General features: G+C 41.2%; 1 protein-coding gene and 1 pseudogene across 1 annotated transcript in view; one reads left to right on the forward strand and one right to left on the reverse strand.

The window, feature by feature from the left end:
• LOC120899783 (neural-cadherin-like) overlaps positions 1–17890 on the forward strand; it is a gene marked incomplete at its 5' end in the record, with an annotated part of 638244 nt that overhangs the window by 193117 nt on the left and 427237 nt on the right. The window lies entirely within an intron of this gene.
• LOC120902667 overlaps positions 1–17890 on the reverse strand; it is a 144544-nt pseudogene that overhangs the window by 55899 nt on the left and 70755 nt on the right.

A 17890-nucleotide genomic window follows, 5' to 3' on the forward strand; every position in this document is an offset into this window, starting at 1 on the left:
CGCTGTCAGCGTCTGAAAGTGCACGATGGGAAAGTGAGGAGCGGCACAGACGGCGTATTGTGCTTGAACGCGAGCTGCTAAAGCTCGATATTGCGGAAGCGCAAACTGGCGAGACCGCCATCGCGCATCCCCCGAACACTTTTGGACGAAAAGAGAAAGAGTTTCAAGAGTGGGTCCGCGACATGGAGAATTCCATGCGCCAGCCCGTTCGCGACAAGGATGGCCGTTCGCGGGGTCAACATCCTGTGGTTCAACACCCCGACGCGAGAATCACACGCACACTAAATCCTCACACGATACAATATGGCCACGGCATGTACACAACACAACAGGATGCAGGGTACGCGACACACATGCACCATGCAGGATACGCGACGCATCCGCGAGACGTTGCATCGTTTGGGTACGAGACACAACCGAACGTGACACAGTACGGGTACACTACACATCAAGCGTACGCGAACCGCCCGGAAAATTCACAGCACTTTGGGAATACGGAGCACTTGGGACACACAACACTGCACAACACACGGCCGCAGATACACGGCACTTTCTTGAGCCAGAGCCAGATCGCAGCACGCCAACCTGTACCTCGAGATTTGCCAACCTTCTCTGGGAATGTGGATGATTGGGCGGTATTTATCACCGCGTATGAACGCACTACCGCTGCTTGTGGCTATTCGGATGACGAGAACGTGACCCGGCTGCAACACGCGTTAAACGGGCCCGCGTTGGAGGCGGTTGGACACCTCTTATCTTTCCCGGACGGGTTGAACGAAGCGATCGAGACCCTCAAGTCTCGCTATGGAAGGCCCGACTTGATAGTTGAGTCCGTTATACGGAAAATAAGGTGTATGGCCGCTCCTAAGACAAACGATTTGCCCAGCTTGGTGGAGTTTGGGTTCGCTGTGAAACGTTTGCTCGGAGCAGTTAAGGTGTCGGGGCTGCGTGCCTATATGTACGACGTCACGTTGCTGAAGGAACTTGTGAAGAAGCTGCCACCGGTCATCTGTATCGATTGGGCGAGGACCACAAGAAGGATGCGTGAGGTAACGTTGATGGAGTTTGGACGGTGGACTGGTGAGCTGGCGAGCGATTTGTGCCGTGTCATTGATATGACGCCCGTCCTGGGGGGACACGATGCGGCACCTCGACATCCTGACCCGCTCCCAAAACGACAGCAGTTCCAACCCCAACCGTTCCAGAATCGTCGAAGTCCGCCTGATCGATTCCAGCCCTCTCGACCAATCCAGATGGAATCGAACGGCACGGGGCGAGCACATCCGGCCTACTGCAACGTGACAGTCCTGCAAGAGATGAACGTTAGTGACCGGACGCCAGAGATCGACATACCTGTGTCGATGCCAGCGTGCGTCGTCTGCGGTGAGAGCTGCGGATCACTGTCACAGTGCGAGAAGTTCCTGGGAACTACAGTAGCAGCAAGGAGAGCATTTGTGAACGAGCGAAGGATGTGCAGGAAATGCCTCGGTTACCACGCTGGCAAATGCCGTGCTCCACCGTGTGGAGTAGATGGATGCAGCGTTCAACATCACGAGCTGTTGCACGCGGAGGACACATCATCCGGTATCAGCCGCCACCAGGATCAACAAACTGAGCCAACAGGTAACAACCCGGGGTCTTTCGCTAACGTTCTAACCCATGCAGGAACAAATGATGGAGCGATCCTCAAATACGTGCCGGTGTCTCTTCATGGACCAGCTGGACGTGTAGATACATACGCCTTTCTTGATGATGGGTCTACATCGACACTCATGGATGAAGGACTGAGGGACGAACTTGGTCTAACTGGCACACCTCATCCGCTGAGTCTAAAATGGACGGGAGGAGTGACCAGAGAAGAGGATGATTCGGAGAGGCTGCAAATACGTCTGTGCGGCTACGACGAGTCACCGACGGATGAATTGACACACGTGCACACCGTGAAGCAACTCGCGCTACCAGCACAGTCAGTCGACGTGGTTCAACTGGCCACCAAGTACCCCCACCTGAGGGGACTACCTGTGAGGCCATATTCGCGGGCTGTGCCGCGCATACTCATCGGAGCAGATAACTGCCATTTGGGACAACCGTTGAAGACCGTGAAGGGCAAACACGGTGAACCGGTCGCTTGGAACACCAGCTTGGGTTGGGTCATTTACGGTCCTTGCGTTGGTCGAGACGATCAACATGCCACCTCCATGAAGACACCCACCTGCAGCAAGCAACGGACCACCATGCCGAAAGCTGGACAACAGTGGGACACCAAGCGACAAAGCGCTCGACCGAAGATCGATCTTTCCGTCGACCCGGGAACGCCTTGCAAGGCTGCGGTGACGCAGCGGTATGTATGTCTAAAAAGAAATAACATATTTAATCCCGTTGTAGACGACCGAGCTTATGGAAATGTAAAGGCACACTTAGCTGAAGAACGCCGCGGAAGAGTGGGCAACAATGCTTCGACCGATCGTCGGTTCTATCCGGTGACAAAATGGTCCGATCCTTCCGTGAAACACGAGAAACCGCAAGACGAGGCGCCCGTGGAGCGATCTAGTAAACCAGCTAATAAGTGTAGCTTCTATCCGTTGGGGGACCACCGCATAGCAACTGCGAGGAAACTGCCAAACACTCTGCTAGGAAGGGCTGTAAAACGATCCACCGTCTCGGCAATCGTGTGCACATTTGTCCGGTGCACAAGTTACAGGCTTGTAATAACTTACGCAATGATTTTAGGCACAGGGAAATAATTGTTCGGAAAACAGCACGGGATCAAAGCATACCACGAGGTAGTTTGCAATAAGGAGAACGAGACGTAAACAAATGCACGCGTTTTATGACAGGTCGAGCAAGGAAGTGAAGCCACAGCTAAAATGACGCGAGGTGATTAAAGGCAGATAAGCTGTGGTACACTTGGGGGGACAATGTTGGAATCTCGCGTTCCAACTACCTGTCATAAACGGGACGTTTTAAAACGAGCGACCAGTACACGAACAAGGCACGAAGCGTAACAGAAAAAAAAGCGTTAAAAAGGGCCGCAAGATAGGAACAAGCCCTTTTCTAAACCAATCGCGGAAAAACGGACAAATTTTTTGGCGCGTAATAAGAAAATAAATCGTTATTGGCAAGAGATTTCATCCGCTTTGGTTTTAGTTCCCAACAATACGCTTTCTGTTGAGAGAAAACTGTGTTACCAAGGAACTGTATGTGTTTGCACTAGCTTTAGTTTTCCTGATTAGCATATCAACGAACCATTCGTTGACAAAGGAACGTGTGCTTTTTAGGATAAGCGCGAATTTCAATTCTCAGGTGGTAGGTAAGCGGAAAAGAGCACGTAAAAGCTGATGAATAAGGAAACCGTGTCACTGAGAATCCTGCTATCCGTGATATGATGAGAATAGGAAGGAGAGTCAATCTGTGCCTGTGTGTGATAAAAAAGTGATATCGTTAGCACTTTACCATACGGGCGTCGTTAACATTGTGTGTATTTAAATTTGTAAGATAAATACATACTGCTCAGATGGCATTTTGGTCACGATAAAAGGACAATTATCTAACCATTCGGTAAATATTGAGTCCAAAGGTCGCCTATTAATACTTGATGCATTGTCCCTTGCTATTGGTTAGAAGGTAAGACTTACATTATTGTAGATGAAAACGAACGTTTTGTGTTATTTTTGGAGGTATACAATTCGCCTGCATACATAATATGATATGTGCTTTCCAAGTTTTCCATAAAAACAAATAACTGAACAACTCATTGAAGGCAAAGAAAGATTTGCGATGACATTCCGATAAACATTTGCTCGTTATTTCGAATTTATTCAAGAATTTATTTTTGTAAACTCTTGCAAGAGGTGCGTGTAGGTATGTTTATGTTTGTTACTCCTGCATATATGCCTTTAATTAAAATCGTACACACCTCTGCCACCTCGTGCCCAGTTTAAGCTGATTTGAACAAACGTGGAAGTGAAAGAAATACCGCTTGGGAATGGAAGCAAAACCAGGGTTGCGAACGGAAACAAACCCGACGGGCATTACTAATTCCATCGTCACATCGTCTCTTTCGTTTTGAGTGGAAGGTAAATCCTTGTCCGCTCCAGGGGCTATCATTCTTTTGCCTCCTTTCGGAGATGGGTTCGCATGGATCTGAGGGAGTTCATACAGGTTTCGTAATTATAAACATTTCGTAGTTCAAAAATGGACCCGCTCAGAAATATGGCAGACAGATGCTAACCCAAGTCATGCAACGTCTGCTTCCGAAGATGGTTATGAAGTTTTTGTCCGTTTCGTTTTATTCACCGTGATACGAGCAGACCCCAATGAACGACGCAACGTATCGCTTGAGACTATAACGTTTAGTTTACTAAACCGAGCTGAGATTTTGCCTAGGACAAGAATGTTATTTCCTTCGATTCGTTCATGGCATCATTCAAAGCGGTACCAGTTGGCATGAGTGCGCGTGTTTGGTGCTTGGCAAATTTGAATCCCCGAATCAAGCGGAGGCCATTCTTGACCATGAAAACCATAAGCGTGTTCGTGTGCTCGAAGCGGAAGTTGTAGCGAGGCAACCGGTTTCTTAATTCGGAACCGAGTTCCAGTGTACTACGTGGACAATTCTTGCGCAACCGGCACTGGTAGGAAGTAGGATTCTGCAACGAACTTCCAAAGATTACAAGTGGTACAAGAACTGGTACAACTACTCTAATGACAGCCAAATGCACAACTTTTGATGACAAGATGTTATAGCGTAAGTGGATGTGACGATTATACTACGGGAAGTATATGGAATTGATACTGCTAGGGTAGGTACGATGCTGAGCAGCCTGATCCATTTTGAATAGAACCCACGGTTTTTAGAACACCAAACCGAAACACCGGTTTATGATGTTCCGAGGTGTAATAAAGATCAAAATGAAATTTCTGGTACCCAACCCAGAAGCAACGCAAGAGATAGGGTAGGGTCGAAATATCTGGTATACGTCTATCCAAACGCCTTTGAGTTTTGCTTTGAACCTTTGCCCCAACCATTTCAAAACATCAAGACTCGACATTACTCTCGGAAATGATTTGTTTGATTTCTTAACGGTGGATGGGTTTGCAGTTAACGAGCAGAACACGATCGAGGATATTTGCGGCAGCACTCGATGTGTGTATGCCTGTACACACACAAACATGCTCTGAGGTGGTGTACTTGCAGATTCCTTAAATCAGCTGAAAATGCAATTCAAAGTACACGATTGCAAACAGGTTCACTGATCAAATGAAATATGACGGTGGCAGTAAAGATGAGGGAATGTAGCAAACTAATTATGATGTAAGGTTGCAGGATAGCTTTCACCAGTGCAGGAACACGACTCCGTCGAGGAAAGTTATTACATTCAGTTTAATTAAAATATGCGTCCATCTTCCATATGAGCGGAGATGTTTGTATACGTACCGTGAGCCTCATTCCTTTGGAAGCAAGCACCAACGCATTCAGTTTCCAGCAATCTAAAGCCGGTGACGCTACCCCTTGAACTACGTGGCTATATATGCACAAAACTAAAATTACAGCCAAAAGTACCATCAGTGGACTTTGCTTCAACGATGTCATCCTTTTTATTTAAGCTGATACTTAATTCTTTAGTTACCATTTTTTCCAAGCTTTGCTTTCTGGCGTGAGCATCTTCTCAGAATTGAAGTGTGCAAATAAGAAAATTGGATATTTACAGAGGGGAGCTTAAGAAAATGCTCTGCAGCTGTACTACAGCAACTTTTCGAGCTTCTTTCGCTCTGACATATTGCTACAGCCAATTTGGGCATAGATTGTGAGGATGTTTGCTTTACTTTCAACTCGAATGCTTGGAACAATCTGAAACATACCACTACAATACTGGTACATAATTAATACAACCTGTGTATTAATGTGCTGTGTACTGAGTGTGTGCTTCCTTGCGAACGGAATATGCTTTGTATATCCTTTTCCCTCTACACAAGATTGCTTACATTATCTCCCTTTGCTTTGAAAAGCGCTGCAGAACGGACTGTGCATTAACGACCAGAACTGCGTGTAAACGCGCGTAGCATCTTCGAGTCTGCCTGTTGCGTTGGGCGATGAAAATTTCTGGCATCTAGGAAGCTTGTAGTGTGTTAATATAATTCACATGTCAGGTTTTCCATCCCTGGTGCTTTGCTCTTATAAATACCGGCTTCTCCACGTACTGCCTTGCCTTGTTGGAAGTTAATTGGATGGGTTTAGCGTGAGCACTCCGGTTTCTGTACTGGGTGTTTTGAGCAAAACTGATCATACAGTGCTAGAGCGTGTGTGTGGATGTAGGTATTAGTGTTTGTGTTGGTATGGAAAACTAAAATATCAGGAGTAATTTTATTCCAATCCATTCTGAAAAAGCGTGCTTGACGAATAGCGCACTTGGTTTGTGAGGATGTATACCTGACTACCACTCGAGATGGGTGTAGAGATGATATTGATTTGCCGTCACGCGAAAACGAAAAAAGCCTTTTTTATCTTTTATGCTGATAAATTTAGTTATAACTGCGCGTCAAAATGTGACGAATAATTTTCGTGCAATTTTTTGGGAATGCAAACGAAGGTAAAGTAATCATAAATTTTCCCTCAGGATAATATGTGTTAAGCTCAGGTGAAAAGGCATTTTTTTTGTTTTTAGTTGTTTTCGTGTTGTTTCAACTCGTTTGTCATAAATGCATGTTTGGAACCACTCTTTTGTTTTATTTCTAGCATTTATTTATTCGTATTTTGTACTATTTAAAATTAAATTATTGTAACTGCCATATTTTCATACAATTATTCGATCTGCATTCTCTAAGGCAAAATTTTTATATTATTAGATTTATAAATTTGCTCAAGACACAACAGATACATTAATTTTGAGTAAAGATCTCCTACTTTGATCATTTTTCAAACAAGAAAAATTTCTTTTAGAGCAACTGTTGAAAATAAAATAGAGTAATTCAGAATCAATCAAAAGCATTGTAAACTTCACCAATCAGAGGATAGTTACATCAACTAGAGCAGGTCGCCGAAATAATTCATCGTTGATTACGTCAGATCCAAAAGGCTTCAAATAAATTGCATTTAGCGATGCAAAAGCCTTCAGCACAACCAAAGAAATAATTATTTCATTAGCATCAACAGCGGTTGGAAGATCAGCTGCTTTCATAACATCCTTCCCACCTCATGAAGTAAAATGATTCCACACTTCCTAGAAGCTATTACATCGCAAACAAATCAGCTAAGCGTGTTTGACGGTTGAAAAGACAAGATCGTTTAACAGGTTGTAAAGCTAAGATAAGACCTGGTTAATTATACGGTCATTAATTTGCGTCGTTCTATGCACGCACGCGAGCTCCAACACAAAGAAAATAGTTATAGGTCAAAACGCTTCACAAATTAAGATATTCACCCGTCACAAATCAAATACATCAAAACGGAGCCTTACTTGTCTCGGCCCGATTAGACAACATGTTTGGGTGGCCCATACAGGCAGGAATTCTCACCGGTCACACCCATTTCACGTTGCGTGAAATGAGAACTGTTACAGGATGTTGTTTATTACCAGTGAGCAGCTCGTGCTACGTTAATCCATTTTAGCCCATCCCTTTTCATAATTTACGCATGAATACCAATGCTCTGTACAACCACCACCAAAGAAACGAAGCGATGCTTGGCGTCCATTTTCGTTATTTCCTTTGCATTTATTCGAATCACTAGCAAATTGGTTAAATCAGCCAAGCTTAACCGAGAGCCGGCGGCACATTAAACCACTGGCTCTGGAATAGCGGCGAAGTGGATTGAAAAGCTACACTGATTGAAAAATCAGCTTGTTTGCTTCTGCGTGCACACCATGGTCATGGCCTTGAGCGACTTTCGTAAAGGAATTAATTTATAGAATTAATACTAATCTTAACGAGCACCCCACTCTTGCTGGTGAAAACGGCACCATTTCTTTAATATCGTGTCACCAGCTTGATTTCATTTATCGATTTACTCTTGTTTCGTGTTTGCGAAAGGAAGGTAAGCAGCAATACTACGGTTATTACCTGAAGGTTTTGATGATGGTGGAAACGCAATTGGACCGGTTTTGAAAGAAACTGTATTGCTAGCTGAGTGGCATTTGCGTTCGAGTTTTGCGTGGTGGTTGCACTTGCCTGCGATAGAGCTGGTGCCTCCTTGGTATCAAATCGAATCGTGTTTTATTGTTACCCGTTCTATTGCTTACTAGGGATAAAATACAAAAGGAAAAAAAGTCGGTGGAGCGTATTTCTCGTCATACTTGCGGGCGTGAGATAGTTTGTTAGCTCAGCGTAAGAAAGTTGCTCCGAAATTCAAATGAATTCGAAATAAATTGATTCAATCGCAAACGAAGAAAAGCTTTGTTTTATGTAGCAGTTGTGCCATTATCTCACAACAGCATTCATTGACGATTAGATTTCGCTAAATTTTTTTTCTAGCCTGCTTTATGTTTATAAGTTTTTCTGTTTATCAGAACTGAACAAAAAACCTTCTCGTTCGTTTGCATTTGTGGTCGGTGGAAAGTATTCACTGTGTAAGCATGTGGCCTACTTTTGAAATCGATTCGCTTGTTCAAAACTAGTTTATGCGTAGCGAAATGAAACGTTAAAGCTTAAGATACCAGCTTCTACGCTAGCAGAAACTGTTCTTTAAAGTAGCAAAAAAGAATTTCCTAGCAAACATTTCATCCAACTGATTCGCAGGATGTTTGCGTGCGAGATGTCTCAGCGTATGCCGTACCTCTTGGGTGGAGTGGAAAGTGCTTTCTTTTTTCTTCTGAGATAAATATTTGCATTTCTTTTTCTGCGGTAGTGTAAGGAATGCTTTTCCGAGGTTTCCGTTTTATGGCATTTTTCTTTCAGAAGTCAACGGATGATCTTTGCTCTTTCAGCATAATGTTTAAACACTGGATTAGTATTTCACTTTAAAATCTTCAAATTTCAAAGAAACGTCTGGCTACATACAAAGTTTATAATTTTCAGTTACTGCGTACCGTTTATGCGAATGATGTTCAATGCAGAAAGGAAAAGGTGATCTACACAAGGTATGTTTGTTGTTCACGGCTCGTCAAGAAACTTCAAGTGGTCAAATGGTAACGGTTGATGTTAGTGAGATAGATAATGTTTTATTCGATAAAGCTTTCAATTAGATAGCTTGTTTGGTTAGGCGCGAGATTGGAATGATAAACTTTGAGGGGTGTTAACGAGTGTCACGATGGTTGGTCCAATCCATTGTTCCTAAATTTGTTACAGTACCCGAGAGTGAAAAATAACCATCTAAACATGTAATTGTGCTTTTACAAACAGTTGGTTTGATGTCAATAATATTCAAATAATAAACTGTGTTTAAGATGAAATCGAAGTTTATATTCATCAAACATCGAAAATGTGCCCAGGCTCCGAAAAGTGAAAATCATTTTTCTTTTCTTACTAAAAATTAGCAAGTATAGAAAAAGGTATGTTACCTTCGCTCATACATTTACAAACAAACCCACCTACACATAACAGGTTGGCTGATAAGTCCCTGGTCTAACAAAGAAAAACACATTTTTTGTCAAAATTCGTTTTTATTATTCAACATAGTTCCCTTCAAGAGCGATACAACGATTATAACGACCTTCCAATTTTTTAATACCATTTTGGTAGTACTCCTTCGGTTTTGCCTCAAAATAGGCCTCAGTTTCAGCGACCACCTCTTCATTGCAGCCAAATTTTTCCCCTGCAAGCATCCTTTTGAGGTCTGAGAACAAGAAAAAGTCGCTGGGGGCCAGATCTGGAGAATACGGTGAGTGGGGAAGCAATTCGAAGCCCAGTTCATGAATTTTTGCCATCGTTCTCAATGACTTGTGGCACGGTGCGTTGTCTTGGTGGAACAACAAAATAACAAAAGTTGCTTGACAAAAGGCGCTCTGTCTCATAAACTCATTAACATACAGACGTCAAATTTTGACGCGACTTTTTTGAAGGTTGGAACTAAATAAAAAAATAATGCATTTAATACTAGCGGCGCCATCTATGTGTCAGACCGGGGACTTATCAGCCAACCTGTTATATCCACACAAACAGAGGAAAGTGACATGCGTCATGTTAAAACCGACGTACACGAATGCACTTATCCTAGTGGTTACTTATGAAAACGGTTTCAAGAGGAGAAAGGTACATACAAAGTGTATAAACATGACTTCTTGCTCTGGCCGGTCTTGTGTGGGTACGGGAAAACCAACGGCATTTGAGATAAAGTGAGGTATGCTTTTTACTGAGACTGAGGACTGAGGTATTTGTTCAAAGTTTCTTGTTTATATGCGCTTATCAGAGTCAATATAAAATGATATGAATTAATTGGCAAATATTTAGTAAAACATTGTTATGTGATTTTTTCCAAGATCGTGCCTCAATTTTAAAAAGATATAGAATAAAATACGATTGTTTTGAAAATGAGTCTTATGGTTGAAAGTGCCTAGGTTTGGGTTGAGGAACATTTCTAGATTTTTTTTATTTTTTTTTATCATAATAATAAACTGCTTTTTGTTTGTATTAGGACATTTTTTATCAGTCCAGTACGTTGTATTATAGTACTTACCCTCACCGTGCGTCTTTGCGCTGACGTTGAGAAAGTTGTGATTGATTTCCACATTGTCGTCGATGTCCACCTCATAGATAGCCTTCTCGAAATAGAGTGGGTATTCGTTTTTGTCCCCGACCCCTGTTTTGATGAATTTAGAAACTGAAAGAAAAGCAAAACACACACAATGTACTTTTTATTTGGTTGTTTAAAGTGGTGCACTTAAACTGTGAGCCTAAAATACAGGTACCGATGCATTCTCACAGAAAAGTGCTATAATAAGAGATTCTATCAGAAAATAGCAAACTAAACGGAAAAGGAAAGAATGTTTAAATTATGTTCCTGATGTAGAGTTCCATCCAGTATCTAAACAGTAGTCGCACAGGTCACTCATGCAACCGGTTATGGACCGGACGCTCCCGAGCATCAGTGACCATTAATTGAGAACAAGTTACGATAAATTTCGATTTTCCTGCTTCCATTACGGTCTTCAACCACGGTGATAACAATGCAAAGTTACACAACGTATAAAAAGTGGATAGACAAAGATGTCGCATCAGCCCCGGCAAAGAAGGGAAAATGCATCAGAAAAAAATGCTCAAAGTAGAAATGGAAAAAACCACATACATTGTTCACTAGTTACCAAAACCCTTTCCGACCTAGCCTACCCACCTCCCAACCAATCCAGTGGCTCTCTTCGGTTTTCGGAGGAAATGCTTTATAAGACCTCGATTTTAGATTTTCTCTTGTAGTGATTTGGAGAGGCAGAAAGCCAAAAGGATGTATGTTTGTCTGTATGCGTGTGAATGTGTTGGCGTCCTGAACAAATCTGGAATCCAAACATGGAACCGTGAGCGAATGGTGATTCGCGCGTTCCGACTGAGCTTGTGATTTGGTGCAATTGCAATCGCCGCACGGAAGCACCACGGTACCATGACACACAAGGTTGTGTTTGACCTCCCGCTGCCCTCCTCATGGACACTGTGTGCCGAGAAGTGCAGCCGCCAGCACCATTTGAAGCAATTTAAAATCCATTCTCTACTGGCATGATTTCTGACTTCGATTCGTACGTTCGTTCGTACGCTGGCCATGTACGCCACACGATACCATCAAGTGAAAAAATAGTACAAAGCAAAGCTCGACGGTAAGAAACCATCACCATTCGGGTTCAATTTGTAACATCTTGTTTTAGTTTTTCTTAAATTTTGATTTTGCGGATAATTAATGTACCATGTTTTTTTGCAACTTACTACAGTTTTAAAATTTAAGCTCAACATATCTTCTTCAACACCGTTTTTTGTTTGCTATCGGATTGTTATGCCAGAGCATCTTGAGGTCAGTTTTACGCAAAAAATACTACAAAAGTGATCGTGTGTAGAAGGATAAAACACATCTTGAGGAATTTCTTAATGTTTTGGTATTGATATATTGACATAATATATAGCTATGTTACACACATAGGGTGTAGTTCCAGCTAAACGGAAGCAAAGCAGACATCTACTTCCTCTCGCGAGAACCACACCACAAGATCATCATAGCACCCTCCCATGGTTCAGCACAGCGAAACATCGTAGAACACATTTTATGCTGAGCTAGCATAAAATGTGCCATGCCCGATGGAGCAGCGATCACCAGCATCTACCCGTAGACAACCGTCGTGGAGCATCCGCCCGAAGACAACCGTCGTGGATGTTTTACCCGAAGATGACATCGTGAAACATCGGCGCAATAGGCTTAGGCTCGAGCTAGTTAGAACTAAGGAGTTTAAGTCAGTTCAGAATTGTAACTCACCAGTGATAGACGCCTTAGGTTGATTAAGAAAAATAAATGTTTTTTTATAAGACTTAATATGTCCCTATATGTTTTGGTATACTTCAAACTGTTTTATAATCTGTTTTTTGTTATATTATTAAAATGAGAAGCCCACTTGATAGTGATTTTAACACTTTCTGTTTTAAAACGGATTGATTGATTTTTTAGAGTTTACAGACTTATAAAATCAAATATGAACTAAGGTAATAAATCTGGTTCACTAATACGTATTTTCATCATTCATAACATATCAATATAATTCTGCCCCGTGGTGCGGCCATCAGCTCGAACACCGTAAAATCATGCCAAGCATCTGGCAAATCTAATTATCTGGCAGTGTGTCTCAAAAATGTCGAAATAAGTCTCAAAAATCTTTATAGATCGGCTTGACCTCGTAGATTGCCAAAAAGAAGAAAAACAAGATGGATATTTTACATTTAATATATTAAAATTAAAACTATATTTTATTGTTTTTAAATCTTCTTAGCACATTTAAAAATATTCAAATTTCTGGTGGATATTATTTGGAAAATAAAAGTAAAAAAACAATTCAGAAAACCATGAGGATTTTTGCTACATCCACTTTTTTTATTCTTATTCTTTGGCACAACAACTGCTTTCGATCCAGGCGTGCCTGTACTCACTAGTGAAGTGAGCTTGGCTTTCAGTGACTTATGGATTACCATAGCAGGATAGTAAATTCTACGTATGGGGGCACGGTCTATTTGGAGCTTGAACTCATGACGGGCATGTTGTTAAGTCGTACGAGTTGATAAGTATACCACCAGACCGGCCCTTATGTATAACAAAAAAGGCATGAATTTCATAAGAATGTTGATATATCGGTCTTGAATGGAATTTGAAAGAGGAACATTTTGATTACAATATTATAATTAAAAGGAAAACATCAATCTGCCAAACATTTCCATTTCTTTTTCAACTTAAATTTCAACTCAAAATGCTTTCCAGAAACTAATGCTTTAACGAGTTTCTATTATCAAAAGAGGAAAAGGATTAGGATTTTATGCAGATGCTATCAAGCGAAATAAACCATTCTGTATGTTATTGATTCTTCGGTATCTCTTTTCTCGCTCTCACATATCGATCGATTGAACGGCGCAATGCCAACATCAAGGGCTATGTGGAGGATTGGTGAAATAGTTGCACCAATGCAAAGGTACGGTCTAAAATGCAATTTATTATTTCGTCAAATATGACTTCGTTTGCTGTGTGTCTGCTATTTTTCAATTCTTCTTTCAACTTGAACCCGAATGGCAGGTATGCACAAGTGCATCAACATTCGTGCTACATACCACCAACAAGCCAGGTGAAAATGGCAAAATTGAATAACTCGCTTTTTATCGCGGCAGCCAACGGCAAGCGAGGCGTTTGTATCGTGTGTCGTTTCTCTTATGCATGTGCGATGTGGAATGCTAGTTTTTTGCTAAAACCATACAAACGCTGACTGCATTATGGAGTCAATGTTGAAAGATTTGAATAAATAGCTCACTAAAGTGCAGTTAAAATAATTTAATGGCATGTTATATTCTTCAAAAGTTGCTTTGAGGCATGAACTTTGTACCTCAACGGAAAATAGTAATTTTTAGTTTATTTGTATTGAATGTTTCCTATATATTTGTTGTGCTATTTAAATAGTTTGATAGTTTTTATTCAATTTTTAATGAAGCTTTTTATCGAATAATTGTTAAATTTTGGTACAGAAATAATCTTTGTGAAATATCATTGCGTGTATAAATTATTATATGTTATATATATCCTTCTGCAAGCCATCTAACCGGAATCAATGCCAAGAGTGTAAAATAATTTCAATTGGCTTTTTCTTTTAGCTTAAGTTCCATCAAATAAATGGGTAAGAGCAAAAGGTGGCGATTGCATTTGCATAATTCCATGAACCATTCAACGACGTTGTGTAAGCAGGCACGAAACATTGAAGAACATTGTATTGCCAGTTGTTTGCATTGAACACAGGGTTATTAAATTTCCCACATTATCACTCCGCAAATAGAATCCATTTCCTTTTGCATCGATTTACTATGTTTGCTGTCCGCGATCAAACCGTTCGGGGGAATCAATACACCTATCACCCAGGCGCCTCCATGACACTAAAAATTAATGACAATCCATTGACAACGGTATTTGTCGCCATTGTATCGTTCATTGAGCACGAAATATGAGGGAAAAATATAAAACTGTCACAGGAACCATCTCCCATGTTTTCTGAGTTTCCAATCTAACCACTAATTGCAATGCCGGCCCCATCTATATCCTTTATTTCCTTCGCAATGTTCCAAGGATAGCTGTGCTAAATGCGTGATATGGCAGATAAAGTACCTCAATAGGCGGGTGGTCGCTGCACGTCAAATTAGATAAAAATAAAGCTTGGCCAGCAGGACGAATGATAGCGATTGTGTGCACCATGCTTGGCGACCACTCGAAACAATAACTTTTTATTAACGCGAAATAGAATCGTTTTAGACCATTCCTGGATGATGCTGCTATTGAACGGCGGGCAGTACACTTTCTGGTATGTTTTAAGTGATCTTGCTTGCCAGCATCCACTATCACTTTCTCTTTCTCTCTCTATCTCTATCTCTCTCTCACACACTTTTCTCTTTTTCTTTCTGTTTCTCTCTCTATCAATCCGTCTATTCAACGGTTCACCAATTATTGAAAATGGTTCCCTGGGTAGGCATAGACGATTGGCCGAAAATTCATCTCCTTCTCTTCATGCCACCAATGCAGAAACAAAACACGCCGATGGCGAGGCTAATTGATTTTGGGATGGAATAATATTTTGTTTTATGACCATCAAATAAAAACGAGCCCTCGTGGTTGTGTCTGTAACTTGTGATGTGATAGTCGGGTCTAGGAGTAAGACATCTGAAGAAGGACGGCAGAAGCTGGTGGTCACGCATTAACGCCTCAGCGGAAATAGTATGGTGGTGCCACGCATGAATCGATGAATCTACCACATATTTGTTTTTTTGTCTTTTGGAAGAGAAGCTTGAGAGAGCTGTTGGCGGGTGAGCTTTTATGTGTTATCAATAAACTTATTAACATCTTTATGATGGAACGATAAACATTCAGATAAAAGGCAGAATAAATGTTTGGGTTTTATGAATAAACTATTGGGGAATTAAAAAACTTAATAACTGATATAAATATCTGATATTGTTTTCTTTAATCTTCCAAGTTTTTTCAAATTTAGTTTTTTAAAGGACGAACTGTCCTTTACAAAATAGAAAAATGGAAGTTGTTTGGTACCGCATACGGTAGCATGTACTGGTGAGGAGAAGTGTAGAGGAACGAGAATTTTCGGCGTAAGTGTGAGCGTGTATTTGCACACGCTGCTTGAGCTGGGTGCGCGGCGCTCAGCGTTCAGTCGCGAATCGATACTGAATAAAGACACACGTGAACTGTACGATCAATATAAATTCCTCCGTGTACGGCAATTTGATCAATATAAAAATAATATCACAACGTAGTGCAAGTTTGCTAACGATCACGGGACAGAACAGAAGTTTTTTTGTATTAAGCTCTAATAGAAGCGTTCATTATCGTTCTCTCTATCTTGATATGATGGTTATAAATTTTAATAACATCTTATCTAGGAACTGAGTCCTAGACTCCGCATACCAGTCCGCCAATTGTTCACTAGTTTTCCATTTTTTCGTGATTTCAGCCACCGTCCAAGAGCCTCCAGCTTAAAAATAACAAAGCAATCGAGCACAATGCTCTCCTACACGACAGCTGGGATTAAGACATGATTCTTTATTTTTCTTAGCCGGAAACAACACACAGCTATAGCCAAAGATACATTTTCATTTTTGTTCGCTTAGCTCCAGAAAACAAAAAAAAATGCAACGTCGTGTCCAATGGAACAAATCGTTCAACAGAGGGAGAAAGAAAAGAAAAGTAAAATATTCTTAAGCTTTTTTCCACGCCTTAGCACTCCCTGGGATCCATGTTCGGGGGTTTCCGTGTTGGTCACGGTACACCGGGTGGTTGTTCAACCAGCGATGACATTTTTGTGCAATAAACAAACACTAAGTGGAATTAATTAAATAAAAAATTGCATCCATTTGTAGCAAGCGTGCACAGTTTCGTCCGGTGGAAACTTGGGATGGAGTTTTTGTGCTATCTTCAATCGATTTCCCGAAACTTGACCGTTGTGTTTTTTTTTTTCATTTTTTGTTGAACCAAGTTTCCCGATAGTGGTCCTCCATTTGTGTTATTGTAGAGTTTTCCGTCTTTATATTTCTTTATTAGCTACCGGAATGGTGGGATGGGTTTCTTTTACCTCGTCCAAGAGAAATGAGCATAGCCTTGAAGGACGAAAGAAGAGAAATGCGAGGCAGCCCCTGAGCCCTGGGGTTTGAAAGCATCCTTTACCATGTACGGGAAACAGTCAGCGAGAAAATATGTTGCCATTCTGGAAGTGTTTCCATCACTGGTCGTGAAATGGTACAAAGAAAATTGCGATGACGAAGCTACCAATTACCTTGGGTGTGAGTGCTTTTTGTGTTGATTCTTTGCCTTACAACCCTCTGCTCCATTTCAGTATAGAGCAAAGGAAGAATATATGTTCTCCTTCTGCTGGTGCAATTGGATTCAGATGCAATCATGTGCGAACGAAAAAAAAATGCTGGCGAATGCTTATATCTGGTTTGTGGAAAGATTGCTTTACCACAATCCTGGGTTTGATATTTTTGTGCTCAGACTCTCACACACACACACACACACACACACCCACAAATTCACTTTTTTACTGTAGTGTGACAAAGACAGACTGATGCTTCCCGGCATTTGTGCGGGCGGTTTTTGTTCACTGGCTCAGACGATTTTCTCCAAGTTTTGGTTGCTTTCATGTCACAGTTTTCAACCACACGGTCGGCATCAACGTTTGCATCCACATCGAGCCCTTTCGTTCACCGTAATGATGTCAGGCTAGGGTGAGAAGAAACATAAACGGGCAGCTCATCATTCCTCCTCGGAATGGGTAGTGATGAATGGGTGTACAGGATGAGAATCTAATTGATGATGGTGATTTATCTTTCGCTCGTAATTTCAATTTGGCTGTTGGTCTTTTTTTCTTTTCCGTTTTGCACAAATTGTTCTTGATTTGATGCAGTGTAGTGCCATCTCTTTTGACAGGCAGTTATTCGTTATTGGTGTTTGGGATTTGTCAGGTTGTGAGAGCTTTCTGGTTGATGGGTCATCACTTTCATTAGTAGATATAAAATTGTTTTACGCAAAAAATGGGTTAAGCGTTTTTACTATTTTTTAACTTCTACTTCTTACTTTCTGCTTACTTACTTACCTGTTTAAAAAGGTAAACTTTTTGGTTGTCAATTATTTTTAAATATCAATTAGTTGGTTTACAAACTTAACTTTGAAAAAAAAACTTTTGCATAACATAGTTCCTTTGGAAAATCCTTAAAGGTTTAATTTAAAACTAAAAAAGATAAA

This window comes from Anopheles arabiensis, chromosome 3 (genome assembly GCF_016920715.1).
Source record: "Anopheles arabiensis isolate DONGOLA chromosome 3, AaraD3, whole genome shotgun sequence".
NCBI classification, from domain to species: domain Eukaryota; kingdom Metazoa; phylum Arthropoda; class Insecta; order Diptera; family Culicidae; genus Anopheles; species Anopheles arabiensis.